Source organism: Patagioenas fasciata, chromosome 11 (assembly GCF_037038585.1).
Source record: "Patagioenas fasciata isolate bPatFas1 chromosome 11, bPatFas1.hap1, whole genome shotgun sequence".
Lineage (NCBI taxonomy): Eukaryota > Metazoa > Chordata > Aves > Columbiformes > Columbidae > Patagioenas > Patagioenas fasciata.
Genome location: NC_092530.1, coordinates 5,076,478 through 5,096,370, shown reverse-complemented (window position 1 = coordinate 5,096,370; position 19,893 = coordinate 5,076,478). Strand labels below are relative to the sequence as shown.

Below are 19,893 nucleotides of genomic sequence, written 5' to 3'. Positions count from 1 at the left end.
AGTCAAGCACTGGAAGCTGTTTCCCAGGAGTGCGCACTCACTCTGTCCCAGAAAGTGACCAAGATGTGTTCGGATCAAGCCCTGAGTAATCTGGTCTGACCCTGCTTTGAGCGGGAGGTTGGTCAAGACATTTCCTGTCATCACATTCAGCCTGAATGACGCTGTCCTTTCATCCCCTTCATGTTTTCAGTTTAGACAAAGCTCTCAGGTGCTTTCTGACCACAGGAATAATTCACATGAGGTGCAGGGCTGCTTTACAAGTTCCTTAAACAGCCCTGACCACAACTTTTGCATCGCTTTTCCTTTGCCCCAACCCAGGGTCTTTTTTGCTGTCCTAATTTCCTTGCAGAAAGAACTGCCCATATTGCTAACCCTTTCAGGGCAGGTTGTTCAAGAGGTGTCAACATCCGTGTACAGAGTGTGCACATCAGCCAGACAGCAAAGCCACCATTACAGAAATGGACATGAGGCTCTTGACCAGCTCCTTGAACTCAGATATCAGCATGACATGTCTGCTGAGATTCCAGGGAACACCTGAACTGTAAGTGCAGAGCATATGAGTCCTCGATGGGTGACTTGTCTCCTGACCCACGTGGTGCTTTAGGCTGTGAGGAGAATCAAAACCAGCCATTTTACTGGGGTAGTTCCATTTTATACGTGTCACACAGGGCAGGTGAAGGGAGCTCAGAACTCCAGACTCTGCTGCACAGCTGGGACTGCAGAGACTGGAAATGCAGGTGACAGTGTGTGTCAGTGCACACCACATAAAGATTCTGGCGTCCTTTGTGACTTTGTACCAAAGCCCAGCCTGCTCAGATTTTGAAAGGATTGCTCCAAAGCCTGGTGACCCAAATATCTACAACTGTCTCTCCTCAACAGCCTTTTACCCCAGGAAGGGGAAAACTGCCAATGCAGGCACCAAACCAATGCCCAACCTGCCTGGAGAGCCAGGGCAGTTGTGCCACACAACAGCAGCCTCTGAGGGAAGCTGGAGGTGATGGAATTGAAATGGTTCCAACCCAAATCATAGAATCATGCCATCATAGAATCATTTATTTTGGAAAAGACCCTTAACAATATAGAGTACAAATGTAAATCAAATCCCTAATCGCCACATCTCCACATCTTCTAAATACCTCCAGCAATGGAAGCTCCAGTCCTGAGCTGGCAGGACACCATTGGCTGCAGTTGGACATAAGATACTGGTCATGACTGTGAGTTCAGCCCTCGCTGGCAGAATGTCTCACACCCTCACTGAGGAGGGCAGGGGGTTGGGAGATGGGAGCACGTTTCAGTTTCCAGATCCCAGGACAGAGCCCAAACCATCCTGCCCTTGAACTCTGGCATCCCATTTCCTGAGATGCAAAACTGGTGGGATTTCTGTGGATAATCATGTTAAAAGGCATCAATAATCCTTCAAGAGTTTGTGTATTTGTCTAGGAATGTCAGTTTTTAAAGAAAAAAAAAGTTTAATACGCTTATATTTAAATATCTGTAAAATAGCACTCTGCATCAGTGGTAGTCCCTCTGGCAATGATACCTAAATAGGTATTTGCACTATAAGGCTTCGTACCTCATCCACAAGCACACATCTACGTGGTTCAGATGAAGGGTGGTCTGGCAAACGTCACCTTTGTGTCCCCAGGTGCATGGACACTGCTCATGTGCCTCTGCAGAGAGTGGCAGGAGCTGGATCCCCTTCTCGGGACAGACTCCTTCCAGGATAGACACAGACACAGGGGTAACTCATCAGGTCTTTAGGGCATTTCACTTGGCATCAGTTTTGACATATTGGGTGCTGTCCTGTGACTGCCCTTTCTGCACAAATGATCATACAAAGACAACCACTTAGTAAGACATGGCCATAAAGGGGCTGTTATGGACAAGAAAGCTCACCATAAACTCTGGAGAGAGCGAGGAAGTTTATAATAAGCACCAGGAAGAACCAAGAAGCTTAAGGCCTCTTCTGAAGAGCGGGAGGCCCTGAGCAGCCGTTATTGGCCATATGTAGGTGTGGGAGAGGGTCAGGGCATGTCAGGGAGAAGCAATGAGATGGCTGATGGCTTCAGTGAACCCTTCCAGCCATGTCTGAGCCCAGAAATGGAAAGCAGTTGATGTCAGTAGGTGGAGGAGGAATAGGAGGAAGATTTTCCTGGGAATATGGAAGGAAGAAAGGCCTCTCTTGGGCTACTCATGTATGACAGCGCCATTTGCATGCTGTGGGCATGACTGTGCCTGGGAGATGGGGAATGGCTGCTGCTGGGGTGTTTGTGCTCAGCCATGGCCCATGAGCTGACCCTGCTCTGCTCCTCTCTTACACTGCCCACACTTGGATGGTCCTCAGGAATCATCCATGAGCCTGATGGATGCATGGACCTCTTGGAGTGATGGGTATGGATCCAAATAGAGGATTCAAGCAAGTTTGGGACTCAGACCTTGAGGTGATTGGTGACCATTGCCAGGTGTATGAAAGAAGCTGGATGAGTTATGAGGAACTCACAGGCGTTTGCAGCTCCACAGAAAACCAGAGCCTTGCAGTTAAAGCAACAGCAGTTCACATAAAACCAACTCCCAAAATACAAAACACACTGTCCACAGGAAAAACCTTGATAAATATTTGAGAAAGATCTACCAGGTCCCAGGGGTCAGGTCTCAGCCATTCTGGTGATGAACAAGCATCAAGGGCTGACATGGCATCAGAGTCACCTCCACATGGCCCTCACCACCTGTAACCAGTGTCTCCAAGTCTTTCCTTCACCAGCCTCCAGAGACAGGGACCTGCACTGGTTATTTCCTTCACAGCTGTGTCAGCGATGGCCCTTCATGGGGTCCCAAACACCCTCAGAAACTTGGGGTTTGCTTCTGCCTTTCACTTCCTTAGAGGTTTGTTCGTTCTTTCAGTAGCTGCAGTTCGGGATCATGGCAACAGAGGGCTCACTAACATCTAAAAGGCTCTCACAAGCCAAGGCTCTCTGCGGTATTTTTCTAAAGGCTTCAAGTCTACTGTTGATGATTAAAGAGATTTCAGGAATAGCCAAACAGAGGGTATTTCCACAATAAAAAGCAATAAAGCCAAATTTATTCTATTTCTTTCCTTGCTCGCCCTTCCATCCCTTTCCAGAACAGGTGGTATCAGCAGCCTTCAGTTCATATTGATGTGGAGCGTCTCTTGAAAAAGACTTAATTTGTCAGAAAAGTGGGTGCCCAAATCACCGTGTGAGTGAGGGGAAAGACCAGGACACCTCAAGAGGAGACACACTCCTCTGGACCAAGAGGTGGGTGTTCCCGGCAATCTCAGGTGTCACAGCACAGTGATACCTGTGTTTGGGAGCTGGTCAAATGACCCATCTCCTGTTCTGTAATGGTGTCTGAGTTTGCTCAGGTCACCCCTGACTTGAGCCCCATCCACTGCTGGGTGTTCTCCAGACTCCTGCCTTCAGGAACAAAGTCCCAGGAGACCTTACTGCTCAAGATGAAGACAACGAAGCCATGAAGAACCTCAGTCCTGTCTGATTCTGCTTGTATGAAGTTCAGTAGCAAGCCCATGTTCTCCCTGTCTATTTTTTTTTGTTTGTAAGGAAGCTGTATCAGCTCATCTTGCTGCCCTCAGCCTCCCCTTTAGGTATCAAGTCCAGGAGAGCTTTGGCATCATCCCCACATCCATGGACAAGGTTTCTAAATCCCTCCCTTGCAGCTTCCCCTGCTTCCACCTCCTGTGTGCTGCCTTTTTGCTCTGCAGCTCCATCAGTTCAGATGAGCAGCCTCACGAGGTAAATGCTTCTTTTCACGGGTCCTCGGAGAGATCATTTTTGTACTTGGAGCAGGTTGTCCTGTAAGGCGTCTCAGATTTCCTGAGCTCCTTCACCCTCCGTGACTTTCTCATGTTACCACCTCTACCTGCCATCCCCTAGTATGTCAAAGTCTTCTTCTCTGGAGCCCACCAACCTGTGTTCTGCTGCTGGCCTTCCTCCTTTCCCTCTGGCGCCTGGGACCCCACTGCTCCCTCATCACGACAGCCAAGGTGGACACTCATGTTCACATCCCTCACCAGCTCTTCCTTCTTCGTTGTTGCCAGATCCAGGTGAGCATCACCCTTGTTGGCCCATCAGACAGTTCTCTTAAGCATTTGGCCCAAGATCCTTTGAACTGTTGGCATCTGCAGCTTTGCCTGGCCAGTGACTGTCACGGCAATTACAGTTCCCCATAGGAACCTGATCATTGACTGGAGACTTTCATACATTGCCGAAAGAAGATCTTTACAATTTCTTCTCCATGATCAATTATTTTGTAACATCCAACATGTTGTCACCCTGTACAGGGTTTACATGGCAAAGTCCTGGAACTGGGCGGTTGGTGTGGATTTGCTACAGTTGTCACCTCTCTAAGAAGACAACAGGAGTCTGACCGACGTCAGACAGAACTGATTTCAGCTGGCTCCAGGTTGGACCCATTCCTTGCCAGATCTGAGCCACTCAGTGATGCTGGCAGTACCTCTGTCATATTGCATTTGAGAAAGGGTAAAAAACACTGCACAGGAGCAGGTGGGAGAGAGGAGGGAGGAAATGTGAGAGAAAAGCACTGCAGACACCAGGGTCATATCCCATAGGACCCAAGCAGGTCCCTCAGCAGGCCAGAGCTTGCTCTCCTGAAATCCTGCTCTTGGCCTTGTGATCATCTCCCAGGAGCCTCAGCTCCACTTTCCCATCCCTGACTATTCCATCCCTGACCAACTCTTTCTGGTTTGTAACTGTGAAATCACACAGGGCACCTCACCCCACTGACTCCTCAGTCACTCGTGTCAGGAAGATGTTGTCAATGAGCTCCAACCCCTCCTGGATGGCTGGTACCTTGCAGATATTGCGATATCTCAGGTCTGCTATAAGGACACGACCCTGGAAACATGAAGCTTCTTTAATTTGTCTGAAGGAGGCCTCATCTCATTCCTCTTCCTCATCAGTGAGTCAGTAGCTGACGTCCAGTGACCACAACATTGCCCATGTTGTTCTGCCCTCTCATGCTGACTCCTCAACCTTCAGCTGACATTGTCTGTCCCCAGGCAGAGCTCCTCGCATCTGCTATTTATGCATCAGAAAACTCTGAATATTGACAAGATGAAGTGACCAGTTCTGTATCAGGGTGGGACAATAACCCCATCCATGAGGACAGAGCAGGAACTGAGACGCTGAGCAGTGACCCTGAGGAGAAGGGCCTGGGCACTCCAAGGTCCCCACACAAGCCCGTGGTGCACGCTCACCATGAACAAGGCAGCTGCACACGGGGCTGCATGAGGAGGAGCGTGGGGACCCAGACACCTGGAGTTCTCATCCCATTCGGTTCAGCACTGGCGTGACCCCACACACACGGGGGTGTGCCAGTGTGCGGCTTCCCAGTTTGGAGAAGCAGGGAGGAACTGGAGAGTGCAGGGCTCTGCCAAGGCAGGTTCAGCACCTTGTGCACATGGTGTGGGATGCTGAGGGACCTGGGCTGCTTTGGGCCAGCAGCGCTGGGGAGGCTGCAGCAGTGCAGGAGTAGCCAGAGAGTGCTTGAAGGGTGGTTTCAGAGGTGGTGGAGGTTTTCTCCATAGTGGAAAAGAGCATGAGAAAGAAATAATGGCCCAAAGTGCAGCTGGGGAGGTCCAGGCTGGACATGAGCAGCAAGGAATGTGACTGGAAGGGCAGTGCTGTGGTGGAGCAGGTCAGCAGAGGGAGTCTGCATCAGCCCAAGGCTTTGTGCTTCAAGGAACAGCTGGGGAGGATGCAGAGATCTCAGCAAAGGAAGGAAGATGCTCAGACAAGAGCAAGGTGGGGCAGCAGGGGGGATGTCTGCAGCCTGCAGGGAAGAGGTGCAGGGGATGCCACAGCACAGGACAGGCTGTGGTGGAGATGATCACGGGACGTAAAGAGGATGAAAGCCCCAGCAGACATGAGCTCCTTCTCCCCTTGGCTATGGCTGTTGTCTGCACCTCTGATGCCTGTGAGGAGACACCTTGTCCTTCCAGCACAGGGGCCTCATGGCCTCCTTTCCCCAGCCAGGACCCTGGGAGCTGTGGGACCATAGTCCTGCCCTTGGCCTTGCACAGCCCCACATCACACTGTCCCAGGAAGGGGCCTGGGCAACGTGGGAGGGAGAGGATCTGACTTCCCATGGTACGAAGTCAGGGCTTGGCCCTTTGATTAATGAAACACATCCAGGTTTACTCAGCATCAGAGCCATCTTTACTTTGCTCTTCCTGATCTGTTATCACTGCCTCCAGTTTTCTTCTGTAACTGACCGTGGGGATGCTTTCTCAGTTGTGTCCCTCAGTGGGACCCATTAACATTACAAGAAACTTTGAAGCTTAGATCTGAGTTTGACTTCTTGAGAGGTTTCATCATCTTCCTCCAGGCCCTGAGGTTCATGGACTCAGCACCAAACCCACCTGAGGGGTCATTAAAGTGCCTTGGGCTGCTCCTGTGCTGCTGGGTTGGGCTGGGCTCCTGGGACAGAGGGAGCTCCTGGCAAGCGGCAGCGCTGCAGAGAGACAGCTCTGCTCAGGAGCAGCTCCTCTGCACAGCGCAGCAGGGCTGAGGGCTCTGCCTGGGGATCTCAGGGAGACGAGCAAGGCAGAGAGAGATTAAAGGTGGTCAGGATTGGGAGGATGACTGAGAGCTCACTGGAGGAGAAGCCTTTGCAGCCCTTGCCATGGTAAGTCTCTGGGTGCAGGGCAATGCAGCTGTAGCTCCTGGAGGCATCTCTTCCCTGTTTCTCCACCTGTCCCTGGAGCTCTTGCTCTCTGGGGTGGGGTGCAAGTGTGGGTCAATTTTTCACCTCACAGTAACTCAGGGGTCTTGCCCCAGAAGTGTGTTTATGGAATCTAGATGCCCAAGCTTTATGTTAAGCTGTGATGAACTGGTTTTTTTTCAATTTATAGAAACAGAATTGGCTGAAACATCCTTCCATCAGTGAAGAGGTTTGCCATGAGAAACAGCACGTTTATTTTCCACAGGGAAGTTGCCCCTAACACAAAACTGTCTTTCCTCCTTTCACAGTTCCTCATGCCCACAGGCAGCAAATGTCCAACAGCAGCTCCATCACCCAGTTCCTCCTCCTGCCGTTCACAGACACACGGGAGCTGCAGCTCTTGCACTTCTGGCTCTTCCTGGGCATCTACCTGGCTGCCCTCCTGGGCAACGGCCTCATCATCACCACCATAGCCTGGGACCAGCACCTCCACACCCCCATGTACTTCTTCCTGCTCAACCTCGCCCTCCTCGACCTGGGCTCCATCTCCAGCGTTGTCCCCAAGTCCATGGCCAATTCCCTTTGGGACACCAGGGCCATCTCCTACCCTGGATGTGCTACCCAGCTCTTTTTTTTCTTGTTCTGTGTTACAGCAGAATATTCACTTCTCACCATCATGTCCTACGACCGCTACGTTGCCATCTGCAAACCCCTGCACTACGGGACCCTCCTGGGCAGCAGAGCTTGTGTCCACATGGCAGCAGCTGCCTGGGCCACTGGGTTTCTCAATGCTCTGCTGCACACGGCCAATACATTTTCACTGCCCCTGTGCAAGGGCAATGCCCTGGGCCAGTTCTTCTGTGAAATCCCCCAGATCCTCAAGTTCTCCTGCTTACACTCCTATCTAAGGGAACTTGGACTACTTGCAGTGAGTTCCTGTTTAGCTTTTATGTGTTTTGTGTTCATTGTGGTGTCCTATGTGCAGATCTTCAGGGCCGTGCTGAGGATCCCCTCTGAGCAGGGACGGCACAAAGCCTTTTCCACCTGCCTCCCTCACTTGGCTGTGGTCTCCCTGTTTGTCAGCACTGCCATGTTTGCCTACCTGAAGCCCCCCTCCATCTTTTCCCCATCCCTGGATCTGGTGGTGTCTGTTCTGTACTCGGTGGTGCCTCCAGCAGTGAACCCCCTCATCTACAGCATGAGGAACACGGAGCTCAAGGATGCCCTGAGGAAACTGATGACTGGATTATTTCCTTATAGCTATAAACTGCCCATCATCTTCTGCATAACAGTTATAGTGTAAATTGTTGTAGGCCCGTCCTGCCTTCTGTATTTTTTGTTGCTGCTTGTGGTTTTTCACATATGGTAATATTGTCATCCCCTTTCCAATTCACTGTCTTCTTTGCTTACTGAGGGGCTGTGTGAATGAGAAGTTGTGCTCTATGGGTGTTTCAACAAATTAAAAGGCCTTGCAGCATCTATTTTTTCCTGAGATCCTTTCCCCAGGGCCTGTTTGGAGCTGCAGGGACAGTTCCTGCGGTGGGTGGAGAGGAAAAGAGTCCATCATGGTAGCACAGACAGGGAGCACCAGCGCTTGTTCTTCCAGAGCTGTTCTGGTTCCACTCCCACACTCTCCTTCTCATCCCTTGTGTTGGTGCAAGGCCTGAGTGCTCTGGCAGCTTGGTCCCCGTCCTGCTGTGTGTCAGTGCTCTGAGCGCAGGCAGGGACAGGCAATGGGCACTGCTGTGACAGAGCTGGGCTCACAACAGCCTTTCCGGATAGAAAGGTGATCTCCTATGGGCAGGGCCAGAAGGCTTATGTCTTCTTACTAAGCTTATCTCAAGAACATTCCCACAAAAGTGGCCACAGATGCAAACACCATTGTACAGTTGAATATTGTGTGTGCAGGGCTGGCACACAGCAGTGTCCTCTCACAGCCAGGCCTCCTGCCAGAGACCTGCAGGACCAACTGAGCAGGGGCTGGGCTGTGCTTGTGGGTGCTGGACACTTCATGGAATCTGCCCCAATCAGCATGGACTAATCCCTCACAACCTTCATTTCCAGCCCAGACCTCTCGCCCCAGTTCAGAGAGGTTCTTTGTCCCTCCTTGGAAAGACCCTAAATGGGTAGGTCAGAAGTCCATGTGTGCATTGTACAGATGAGATGTGAGCATGAACATCATGTACATGAGGTGAGATGAACCCAAGTGAGCACCAAAGCTGTCAGATATTCTGGGGTGCCATTTTGTACCTGGGACATGTCAACCCTGTCTGTACATACAGACTGGGGGTCAAGATGCTGGAGAGCAGCTCTGCAGAGAGGGATTTGGGAGTTCTGGTCAACAGGAAATTGAACAAGAGCCACCAGTGTCCCTGGAGCCAAGAGGGACCCATGTCCTGGTGCATCCAGCACAGCACGGCCAGCTGGGGAGGGAGGGGATTGTCCCGCTCTGCTCTGCGCTGGGGCGGCCTCACCTGCAGCATTCACTGTGTGCAGGGCTGGGGACACAGGATACAAATGAGATAAAGCTACTGGAGAGTGTCCAGAAGAGGCTACGAATTTGGTGAAGGGTTTGGAGGGGAAGCCGTATGAGGAGTGGCTGAAATCCCTGGGTTTGCTCAGCTGGAGTAGAGGAGACTGAGGGCAGAGCTCATGGGGCTGCAGGTTCCTCAGCAAGGGAGCAGGAGGGGCAGGGCTGAGCTCTTCTCTCTATGGCAGTGAGAGAAACTGAGGGAATGGCAGATGTGCCACGTCTTGCAGCACCAGTCTCTAGGCACCTGAAGGACAAGGAAGGGATTGCTGAACCGAAGTGAGTGGAAAATCCAATGAGTCCCAAGAAATGCTCTGAACCCATTCGAGAGCTTTAGACCCCCAGGAAAGAGCTCAGTGACAGTGCAGCCCATCCAGCTGCATCCGTGTCCCTCACTGAGGAGCACAACCAGTGTGGACTCACCCCATGGTTCTGCAGCCAACCTGGTCTGCAGAGTATCAGTGCCAGTTTGGGGTGCTGTGGGGAGCACAGGGGAGGGACCAGGAGCACCAGAGAGAGAAAAATGCTGGTGTTCAGCTGCTCAAAGATAATATTCAGAGTTTAGGGTGCAGGACCAGAAGTCCTTGCTGTTCTGGTGCTTCACCAGGCCTGGGAAGTAGCTGGAGAAGGATTGGTGTCCCCCACTTGCCATCCCTTAGTGCATCATCCCTTGTGAAGGGTGGCATGGAAAGCAAGTCTGGGACCCTGTGTCAGGACTTGCACTGAAGAAAGTATTCACCCAGGAGCCACATCATTTTGCTCTGGTACTTCAGTCCTGGTGCTCATCACATGTCCTGAAGACAAACTTATGCACCCTTCTTCTCAACCTTACCCCAAAAGTCACGCCTAGACAAGGCTCCTGAGCTGGGTCTGAGCTTGAGAACTGGGGTCCAGTTGTGACCAGAGGAAGGACAAGGCCTGTCCTGGGTCCTCTAAAGGGCTGGCAGCCTCTGTGATCTTCACCAGAAAAAGAGGCATTCAGGAAACCGTACACCATCCCCATGCCCATTGGAGGCCCTTAGTAAGAGTTCCTCTCTCCAAATATCCAGCCTGACTTGTTGCTGCATGAACAACCTGGAGAAACTGCCCCAGGACCCTCATTCCAGACCCCATCTCCTCCACCCCATACAGGCAGTGCTCTTCCCATTATCACTGCGATGGATCCAGGGGACCCAAGAGTGCAGGAGATGTTGGGTAGAGATATGGTGTCCTTCAGTGCTCCTCATGGTACCTCCTGCTGGGCTTTGTGCCACTGCTCACAACCCTCTGAGCCTGGATGTTCAGCCAGTTCTCAGTGGTGCTAAACAGGAATATGCCCATGAGCACTGGGAGGAGCGTGGTCACCCAGTCAAGGGCAGTTATTGCCCATCTTGACTCAGCACTGGTGTGGTCACATCTGGAGCGGTGTGTCCCAGTGTGAGGTTCCCCATTCTGGAGGAACGGGGAGGAGCTGCCATGTGGCCAGAGAAAGTCTGGGTCACATGTGGAGATGTTGAGAGACCCAAACTTCTTCAGCCTCATGAAGGGGAGGCTGAGGGAGTGCTGTTTTTACTGAAATTGAGTTAATATTCTTCATGCATTTTGAACCTCTCTCCTTCACATCCAGTACAGTCTTTTGTTTAGATTTGCTATGAGAATAGTGAGATAACGCTGTTTCTTCCCTGGGATAGAGTTCATTTTTCGTTTTAGCAGCTTCACAGTGTTTGCCATTTGCTATTAAAGGAATGTCAGAACTCACTGAGATCTTGGCTGTTGTCAGGGAAACCAAGGACTTCTTTGGCCATCCAGCTGCAGATGCAGATTGGCAGGGGAGGACACAGACAGGACAGCACCTGGATTGACATGCAGGCTGATCAATGAAATATTCCCTATGATTAGCGCCATGCTCAGTCTAAAGCTGGAGCCGGCTTTTAGGTCTTGTTACATCCGTTACTCTGCGTTTTCCAGCTGGTTTGGTTGTTCCATTCACAAGTTTCATTCTGTCAGGAGTTCGATGTCAGTTCGGCCTTTTGCGGTTCTGCCATTCTGCAGTTGGCCTTTGGGCCTTTCTGCCTGTTGCCCTTTTGCTCTCTCTTGCTGGGATGGGCTGCTCAGGACCAAGGTGCTCCCTTCTGCAGGACTGGCTGTTCCGTGTGACTGGAGTTACACGGGGGATAGCACTGAGTATATTTTCTTAATTTAATTTATCTATTTCTATTTAATTTACCTGGACTATTGTCAGTGAAACCAAGGACTTCTCTGGAGTCCAGCTGCAGGTGCAAATTGGCAGGAGGGGGCACAGACAGGACAGCACCTTGACTGACATCCAGGTCAATCAACGAGCTATTCTGTACCATTGGTGTCATGCTCACTATAAAGCTGGAGATGCCTTTTCCAGCCAGTCAGTTTTGGTTTGCCGGCTACTTTGGTTGGCTCTGTTTGGAAGTTCCATTCTATTGGGAGTTCAGTGTTAGTTCAGTTTTATGATGTTTTTCTGTTTTTCAGTTGGCCCTTGGGCCTCTCTGCCTTTTGCACTTGTACTTTCTCTTGCTGGGATCATCTGTTCAGGACCAGGGTGCTCTCTTCTTTTGGGCTGCCTGTTCAGCACAACTGGAGTTACGTGGGGGATTGCACTGAGAATCATATATTTTACTTTATGTATATTTTAGTATATTATTAGTAGTAGTATATAATTTTCACTGTTTTCTTTTCTTTTTTTTTTTTTTTTCCTAAACCCACAAATTTCTCCCTTCCCTTTCCATTCTCTCCCTTATCCCACTTGGGGACTGGGAGCAGGATGTGAGCAGCTCTCATGGTCTTGGTTGGTGGCTGTGGTAAAACCATGACAAGAAAGGGTAGTAGTAGCTTCAGAAATGTTGAAAATCACTTTCCAAGATGATGGCATTTTTTCTTTTTAGTAGAGGGAAACAGCATGAGAAAGGAAAACCATCAGAAACTGCAGCTCTGGAGGTCCAGAGTGGAGCTCAGGATAAAGAAATATCATTCTGAGCACAGTGCTGTGGTCATTGAGATGGACTCTGGATCAGCCATGGCTTTGTGTTTCAAGGAACAGCTGGTGAGGATGGAGAGACAGCAGCACAGGTGGGGACACACTAGGGTGAGAACAAGGTGGGGACGCACATGGGGTGTCTGCAGCCTGTGGGGAAACAGCCACAGGCCTGGGACAGTGTAGGATGGACCATGATGGACATGGCCAAGGCTGAGGCTGGATGTCTCTGAAAGATCCATGGTCTTTGTCCCCTTGGCTATGGCTGATGTCCCTGCCAGCGAGGCCTAAGAGGAGACACATGGTTGTCATGGCCATGGCACCCCATTGCCTCCTTGCACCCCCAGGGAGTGTCACACCATTGTCCTGCACTGGGCATCGCACTCCCCACATACCCAGGAGGAGCCCTGAGCCACACGTGAGGGACAGGATCTCCCTTCCTAGGGGCAGGGGCTCAAGGCTTGGCCATTGTCCTTCATCAAAGAAACCAAGGGTTTTCTCAGCATCAGAGCTGCTGCACTTTGCCTTTGCCTGATGCAATCACAGCCTCCAATTATCTGCTCTAACGAGTCCCTGGGGAGGCTTTGTCAGTAACAGCCCTCAGTGGGGCCCATTAATGCTTCAAGGTACTTTGGAGTTTGCTTCTGACTTGGACTTCTTGAGCAGATTCTTCAGTCTCTCCTTGGTATCTGAGGTTCATGGACTCAGCACCAAATACACCATGGGGCTCATTAAAACACAGAAAACCCTAATGAGCAATGTTTCTTTCCCTAATTTTCTTCAAATCTTCCAGACTTGTAGAACTAACAGGAGAGGTTTCAATGGGACACTTAGTGATGAAGATTTCAAAGAAGATTTCATAAGGGAGGTTTTTTCATTCAAGGGTATTTTCTGTCATTGTTCGTTGTATAGAAGTTACAGCAGCATTCTACACTGGACATTGATCCAGGGGGTCTCCTGAAGACATCTGGACAGGCAGGAGAACAGTCCCTTGAGGCTGGACACTGTATGGACAACCTCACTCCTCACCCCCACCCCCAGTCTGCTGGTTCCCTCATTGGCCACCAGAGACTTGCACCACTTTTCCTCACATCAGACTTCTCCACTGAGCTCTGCAGGAGATGCTGCAGCTCCTGTGCACCAGCTCCACCTGCTCTCCTGTGCAAACACTGCACAGTTTAATAAACAGTAAAACACTTTCCTCAGCTGTGTGTGTAAGCTGGATCTGATGAGGTCCACCATCCACAAGGGACATCCACACAAGAACTGGTTTAGACAGAGACACACGAAAGGATAGAAATAAACACAATGAACGTGTTGACTGCCATGTTAATTAGAGCTCTGAAGAACAAGGTAAGTTTGTAACTCCCTGAAGCTCAAAGCAGAAACCAGACAGTTGAGAGGAACTGAATGACCAAAGAGCAAGTGGAGGAGAAACCTGAGAGCACTGGGAAGGGCAAACATCCAGACAGTGCTGGAAAGTTGTCCTTTGACAGGGACATTTAATCAGGAGAGGTGGGAACTCCTGAATGATGAGGGAGATGAAATAATAGAGTGTTGGTAGTAGAAGTACAGGGGAAGACCAATATTTCTTCTCCTATCCTTCATACACTTCTTCTGAGTGCTGAGGGAGCTGGCTGAGGTCATTGCTGGGTCACTCTCCATCATCTGCCATCTTTTTCCTTCTAAATTTTAATATATTTAAAAAACAACTAAACAAAAATATCCAATAAAAGAAACAAACAAACCAAACAAAAGAAACAGAAATCCACACAAAACCAAAGCAAAACCCAAACCAACCAAACAATAACAACAACCAAAACCAAAACAGCAACAACAACAACAAAACTAACCACAAACAAAACAACAATAATGTACACCTTTCCAGACAAACATCAGTCATCAGCTCTCTCACCATAATCAGACAGTGCCATTTTAGGGGCCCCAGTGTACCTGAGGTGCTGGCCTGGGACTGGCATCTATCACACAGGACCTGGGGAGACCAGAGCAACTTGCAATGCAGGTGGAGCCTGGGCAGGGGTTCCCAGGGCATCCACACTGGCACCAGGTGTTTGTGTCCCTGCAGCTGAAGACATTTGTGTCCTAAACCCATGCCCAGTTCTGGAAAACTCTTTCCTTTTCAAAGAAAAGAAACCCCCCAAAAGAAAACAGAAAAAGTAAAGAAATGTATGTCGACACCTTTTTTGGCTTTGTATCTTTGTCTTCAGTTCTTCTTATTCTAATTTTCATTGACATTAACTGACATCAGATGGGCCTGTAAGCACGAAGTCAAGATCACTTTGTCTCTTGCATAGCGCCCCATGCCCCCTAAACCTTCCCTGCCCAGGATTCCCCACACTTTGCCCAGAGCGAGTCACACTAAGGTGTTGGCTGGTTCACTGGCTGAGATGTTGGTTTAGATGGTCACCTACAGCACAGGTGGATCCTGCCCCATCATCGTCTGCTCTGCTCCAGTTAGAAACAGAGCCCAACATCGCAATGGGACCATAGGAGAACTGAGGTTGAAGGGACCTCAGGAGTCTGCAGTCCAACCTGTCACCAACTGGGTCACACCGAGGTGTTCAAGCCTTGATTCAACCCGAGTTTCAGCAGGACTAATGCAGTGATCATCCCTTTGTACTGGGCACTGGTGAGGCTGCACCTTCAATCCTGGGGTCAGTTTTAGGCCCCTCATGACAAGGAAGACATTGAGATGCTGGAGAGAGTTCAGGGGAGGGTGACAAGGCTGGTGAAGGGTCTGGAGCACCAGTCTTATGAGGAGCAGTTGAGAGAGCTGGGGCTGTTCAGCCTTGAGAAAAGGAGGCTGAGGGGAGACCTTGTCGCTGTCTACAACTGCCTGAAAGGAGGTTTTATCATGGTCGTGTTGGTCTCTTCCCCCAAGTAGCAAGTGATATGACAAGAGGAAATGGCCTCAAGTTGCACATGGGGAGGTTTAGATTGGATATTAGGAATAAATTCTTTGAGGAAAGGGTTTTGAAGCTGCAGAACAGACTGCCCAGTGAGTTTTTGGAGTCACCATCTCTGAAGGTGTTTAAAAGACATACAGATGAGGCTCTTAGGGACGTGGTTTAGTGCCAGAGTTAGTTTATGGTTATACTCGGTGATCTTAAGGGTCTCTTCCAACCGCAACTATTCTATGATTCTGTGATATGTCATTTTTGATATTTTTTTTCTCAGAGGACCATGAAACTTCCCTGAGAGCCAGGACTTTTCTGAGGGGTTTGAGAGATGTCTCACGGTCACACTAGCCAGTTCCACCAGCACCTGTCCGCCCCTTCCCAGAACAAACCTTTTCTCCATATCCCAATCTTCCAGGTGAGTTTCTGGGACACAGCAAATGCTGTTGAGGTCTTCTGGTCTTGTTCAGAAGAGAACAGCAGGCCAACATGTTGATGGCCTCTCTGTGCACTGGGAAGCTTTCCTGACCATTTTTCTCAATGCCCCACTTGTACCCAAACTTTTTGGTCCTTGAACTGTACATGAGGGGATTGAGCAGGGATGTGGGGATGGTGTAGAAAAAAGACTTTGTCAAAGTGTCTCATGAGGGCTGTTCTGGGCATCCCACAGTCAAGGATGAGGGTTCTGTAGAAAACAGTGGCATTGGTGAGAGGAGCTGGTGGAGAAGGCCTTGTGCCTGTCTACACTGGGGCAGAGAGCAGTGACGCATATAAGAGATGCCCATGTGAACAGGAAGGGAACCAGTGGCTCTAATATGCCCTCCAGCCAGTTCTTTACCCATTACAGATACACCATCCAGGCCATGAGCTGCACCTCCTCCAGGAGATGCTGTGGGATACGGTGTCAAAGGCTTTACTGCAGTCTAAGGACACAACACCCACAGCCTGTGTGGCGGATTCACTCCCCACGACAGACTTTCCCTCATCTGCTGAGCCGGTCACCTTGTCATAGAAGGAGATCAGGCTGGTCAAGCAGGACGTGCCGTTCACAAAGCCATGCTGACTGGGCCTGATTGCTCGTCTGGTATGGGTGACCTCACAGTCCTTTCCCAGCCATGTTCCTGCTGTTGGCCTATCCCCTGCAGAGGCAGAAGTGACCTCACAGTGCCCTCCACAGTCATTGGCTTCCTGCTGGACTATGAGCTCCTGAGACACAAGTGACCACAGGGCATCGTACCCAGCCATCACCCTCTTTATGATCCAGTGTGTGAGCAGATCAAACTGAGCTGCTTTCATCAAATGTATCCAATAGATTTCCTATCAGGGTTTGAGTGGAGAAACGTTCCTCAGAGGAGCTGCTGTATTTACTCTGGGGTATTTTATATCTCTCTTGATAGAGCTCTCCAAGGAAAACATTCATGGAATCCTACAATAACACGGGTTGGAAGAGACCCCTGAACATCATCTCTGTCCCACTGACCTTCATGGCACCCCAAGGTGCATTTGTGCTCCCTTGGGTTCATCTCACCACATGCACACAGTGGACATGCACATGATGTGTACGGTTACAACTCATCTGTACAATGGAAACATGGACTTTTGACCTAGTATTTCACAGAATTGTAGAATGTCCTGAGTTGGAAGGGACCCACAAGTATCATTGAATCCAACTCCTGTCCCTGCGCAGGACACCCCACAGCTCACACTGTGTGTCTGAGGACGTTGTCCAGTCTCTTCTTGAACACTGTCAGGTTGGGGCTGTGACACCTCCCTGGGAGCCTGTTCAGTGTCCAACACCTCTGGGTGAAGAACCTTTTCCTCATGTCCAACCTGACCCTCCCCTGGCACATCTTCTGCCATTCCCTTGGGTTCTGTCATTGGTTACCAGAGAGAAGAGATCAGTACCTTCTCTTTCTTCTCCCCTCGTGAGGAAGTTGTAGCCACCGTGAGGTCTCCTTTTAGTCTTCTCTTCAGCTCTGATGCTGAGAAACCCCTTGGATTGCTTTCTGAAGGAGAAAGGAGAAGCCATGACCTCCAGGCAATGGGAAGGGGGATCCTGTCCCTCACACACGGCTCAGGGCTCTTCCTGGGACCGTGGGATGTGGGTGTGCAAGGCTGAGGGAACGGCAACACTGGTACGACAACTTCTAGCTTCCCCAAGGGACTGCAAGGAGGCAACGAGGCCCCAGTGCCATGAGGACAACATGGCTTCTCCTGGGCCTCAGTGGCAGAGACAACTGCCATGGCCAAGGGGACAGAGACCTGGGTTCTGTGGGTCCCTTCCAGCCTTGCCAGCGCCCTTTGCCATCTCCACCACAGGCTGTTCTACACGGTCCTACCCCTGCCCCTCTTTCCCTGCAGGCTGCAGACACCCATCTCGCTTCCCCACCTGCTCTCACCCCAGCATTTCTGCACCTTCACTGCTGTGTCTGCACCCTCACTGGCTGCTCTTTGGAACACAAACCATGGGCTGACCCAGCTCCCTCTGGGTGACCTCTTGCACCACAGCACTGCCCTTCCACTGTCATTTCTTCCTCTGATATCCAGTCCTCACTTTCCAAACTGCACTATGTGATATTTTTTTCCCTCTCCTGCTTTTTCCCACTACAAAGGAATACCCAGCCACCTCAGAAACTGCCCTTCATGCAGGGAACCCAACTCGTTAGGCTTCTTGTGGTCTTTTACCTGACAGGAGAGAAGTCACCTCACCATGATCTCCTAAATCCCATGACTGCTGCTGGCCTTTCAGCTTCTCTGGCAGACACGACCATGTTCCTGCTGCTGTCCCATCATGTTCTCAGGTGGGATGGACATGACAACCCATCTCCAAGGCCTCTTCCTGGGTAGAGTCTGTGGGTACCTTGGCAGAGGTTCTTTCCCAGCCATGTCCCTGCTGCCTGGCTGTCACCTCCAGAGACAAAACTGACTCCACTGTCCCCTTCACAGCCACACGCTTCTGACTGGATTATGACTGTCTAAGACACAACTGACCTCATAATACCACACCCATCCATCCCCTTTCTTAGGGACCAGGACCTGATCAAGACTGAACTGTGTTCTACACAGTCCTACACCTGCCCCTCTTTCCCTACAGGCTGTAGATACCCATCTCACTTCCTTGCCTTTCTTGAAGAGATCCCTTGTCTCACTTATCTTGTCTCACTGTCCTACCCAAGGCTGGGTGAACACTGTCCTGTTCAAGGCCTTGACCCATCTTTGCATCACCCTCAAAAGAGTTAAAATTGCATTCTACAGGAGGATGTGTCCAATCCCTTCTCAGGGACAGAGGAAGGCTGACCAGGCTCCCAATGCCTTTTCTTGCCTTTCTTGAACATGGCTTTGATTTCTGCCTTTTCCAAGGACCGCAGGACCTCCCTAATTACCCTGGTACTTATGAGAGCACAATCCAGAATCCCAGGCAAGGGTGACAGAGCAGACTGGAGCCCTGGCAATGATCCTGTCCAAGGCATCTGAGATCAATCTCACTGGGGCAGTGAGGTTTGTTCCTGGAGTCACACACCGAAATGTCAGGATCTGTCTGGCATCCATGTCTGAGCCGGTCTCGTGGACTCCTTCTGCACCCAGGGGTGTTCAGAGACAGACTCTGTCTTTTTTACACACAGAGGCCGTGGTCTCCATTTCTCTCTGGCCTCCTGTTGCCACTCCCAGAGTACAGGAGGCACCTCAGCCCTGTGGTGTGTCACCTGCTCTGCACTCATCTGAGATGTCCCACGTCATGAGGAATGGACACGGGGATCACAGCTGGAGGATGCAGAACCCAGTGCTGCATTCAGGTGGTTTCCCATAGGATGTTTCTCCCAACATGAAGTGACCTCAAGACACTGTCTGTCCCACAGAACTCTCTTCATGGAACTCTCAGGAATAGCTGATGTTGTTTGTGCTCACTTGGGTTCATCTCACCTCACATGTGCGTGCAAACATCTCATCTGTACAATGCAAACGTGGATTTCTGACCTGCTCATTCAGTGTCCCTCCGTGGACGGAAGAGCAACCTTTGTGAGCTGGGGAGAGAGGCCAGGGCCGAAAATGGAGGTTGTGAGGGGCCAATCCATGATGATGCCCTGGGACAGCTTCTGAGGGGTATCCAGTGCACAGGGGCACAGCCCAGCCCCTGCTCTGCTGGTCCTGCAGGTCTCTGGCAGGAGGCCTGGCTGTGAGGGGACACTGCTGTGTGCCAGCCCTGCACACACACACTGTTTATCTAACCCTATCTATACACAGGTGTTTCAATCTGTGGCCACTTTTGTGTGCATGTTCTTGAGGTAAGGCTTGGAACAAGACCTAAACGTTCAGGCCCTGCCCTGAGAAGATCACCTTTCTATCTGGAAAGGCTGTTGTGAGGCCAGCTCTGTCACAGCAGTGCCCATTGGCTGTCCCTGCCTGCGCTCACAGCACTGACACACAGCAGGACGGGGACCAAGCTGCCAGAGCACTCAGGCCTTGCACCAACACAAGGGATGAGAAGGAGAGTGTGGGAGTGGAACCAGAACAGCTCTGGAAGGCCAAGCGCTGGTGTTCCCTGGTTCTGCTGCCATGAGAGAGCTCTTTTCCCTTCCACCCATTCACACGGGAACTATCCCTGCAGCTCCAGAAAGGTCTTGGAGTTAAGATGCCAGTAGAAAAAAAATTGTTGAAGGTCCGTTTATTTTACTTAAACACAGAGAACACGAATTCCTCACTGACACAGCCACTTACTGAGAAAAGAAAAGCAGGCAGCG

At 50.6% G+C, this 19,893-nt stretch overlaps 1 pseudogene; it reads left to right on the top strand.

Moving 5' to 3' along the window:
• The first annotated feature begins 6,956 nt into the window (after positions 1 to 6,956).
• LOC136106442 (olfactory receptor 14J1-like) lies at positions 6,957 to 8,023 on the top strand (annotated as a pseudogene).
• The last annotated feature ends 11,870 nt before the right edge of the window (positions 8,024 to 19,893 follow it).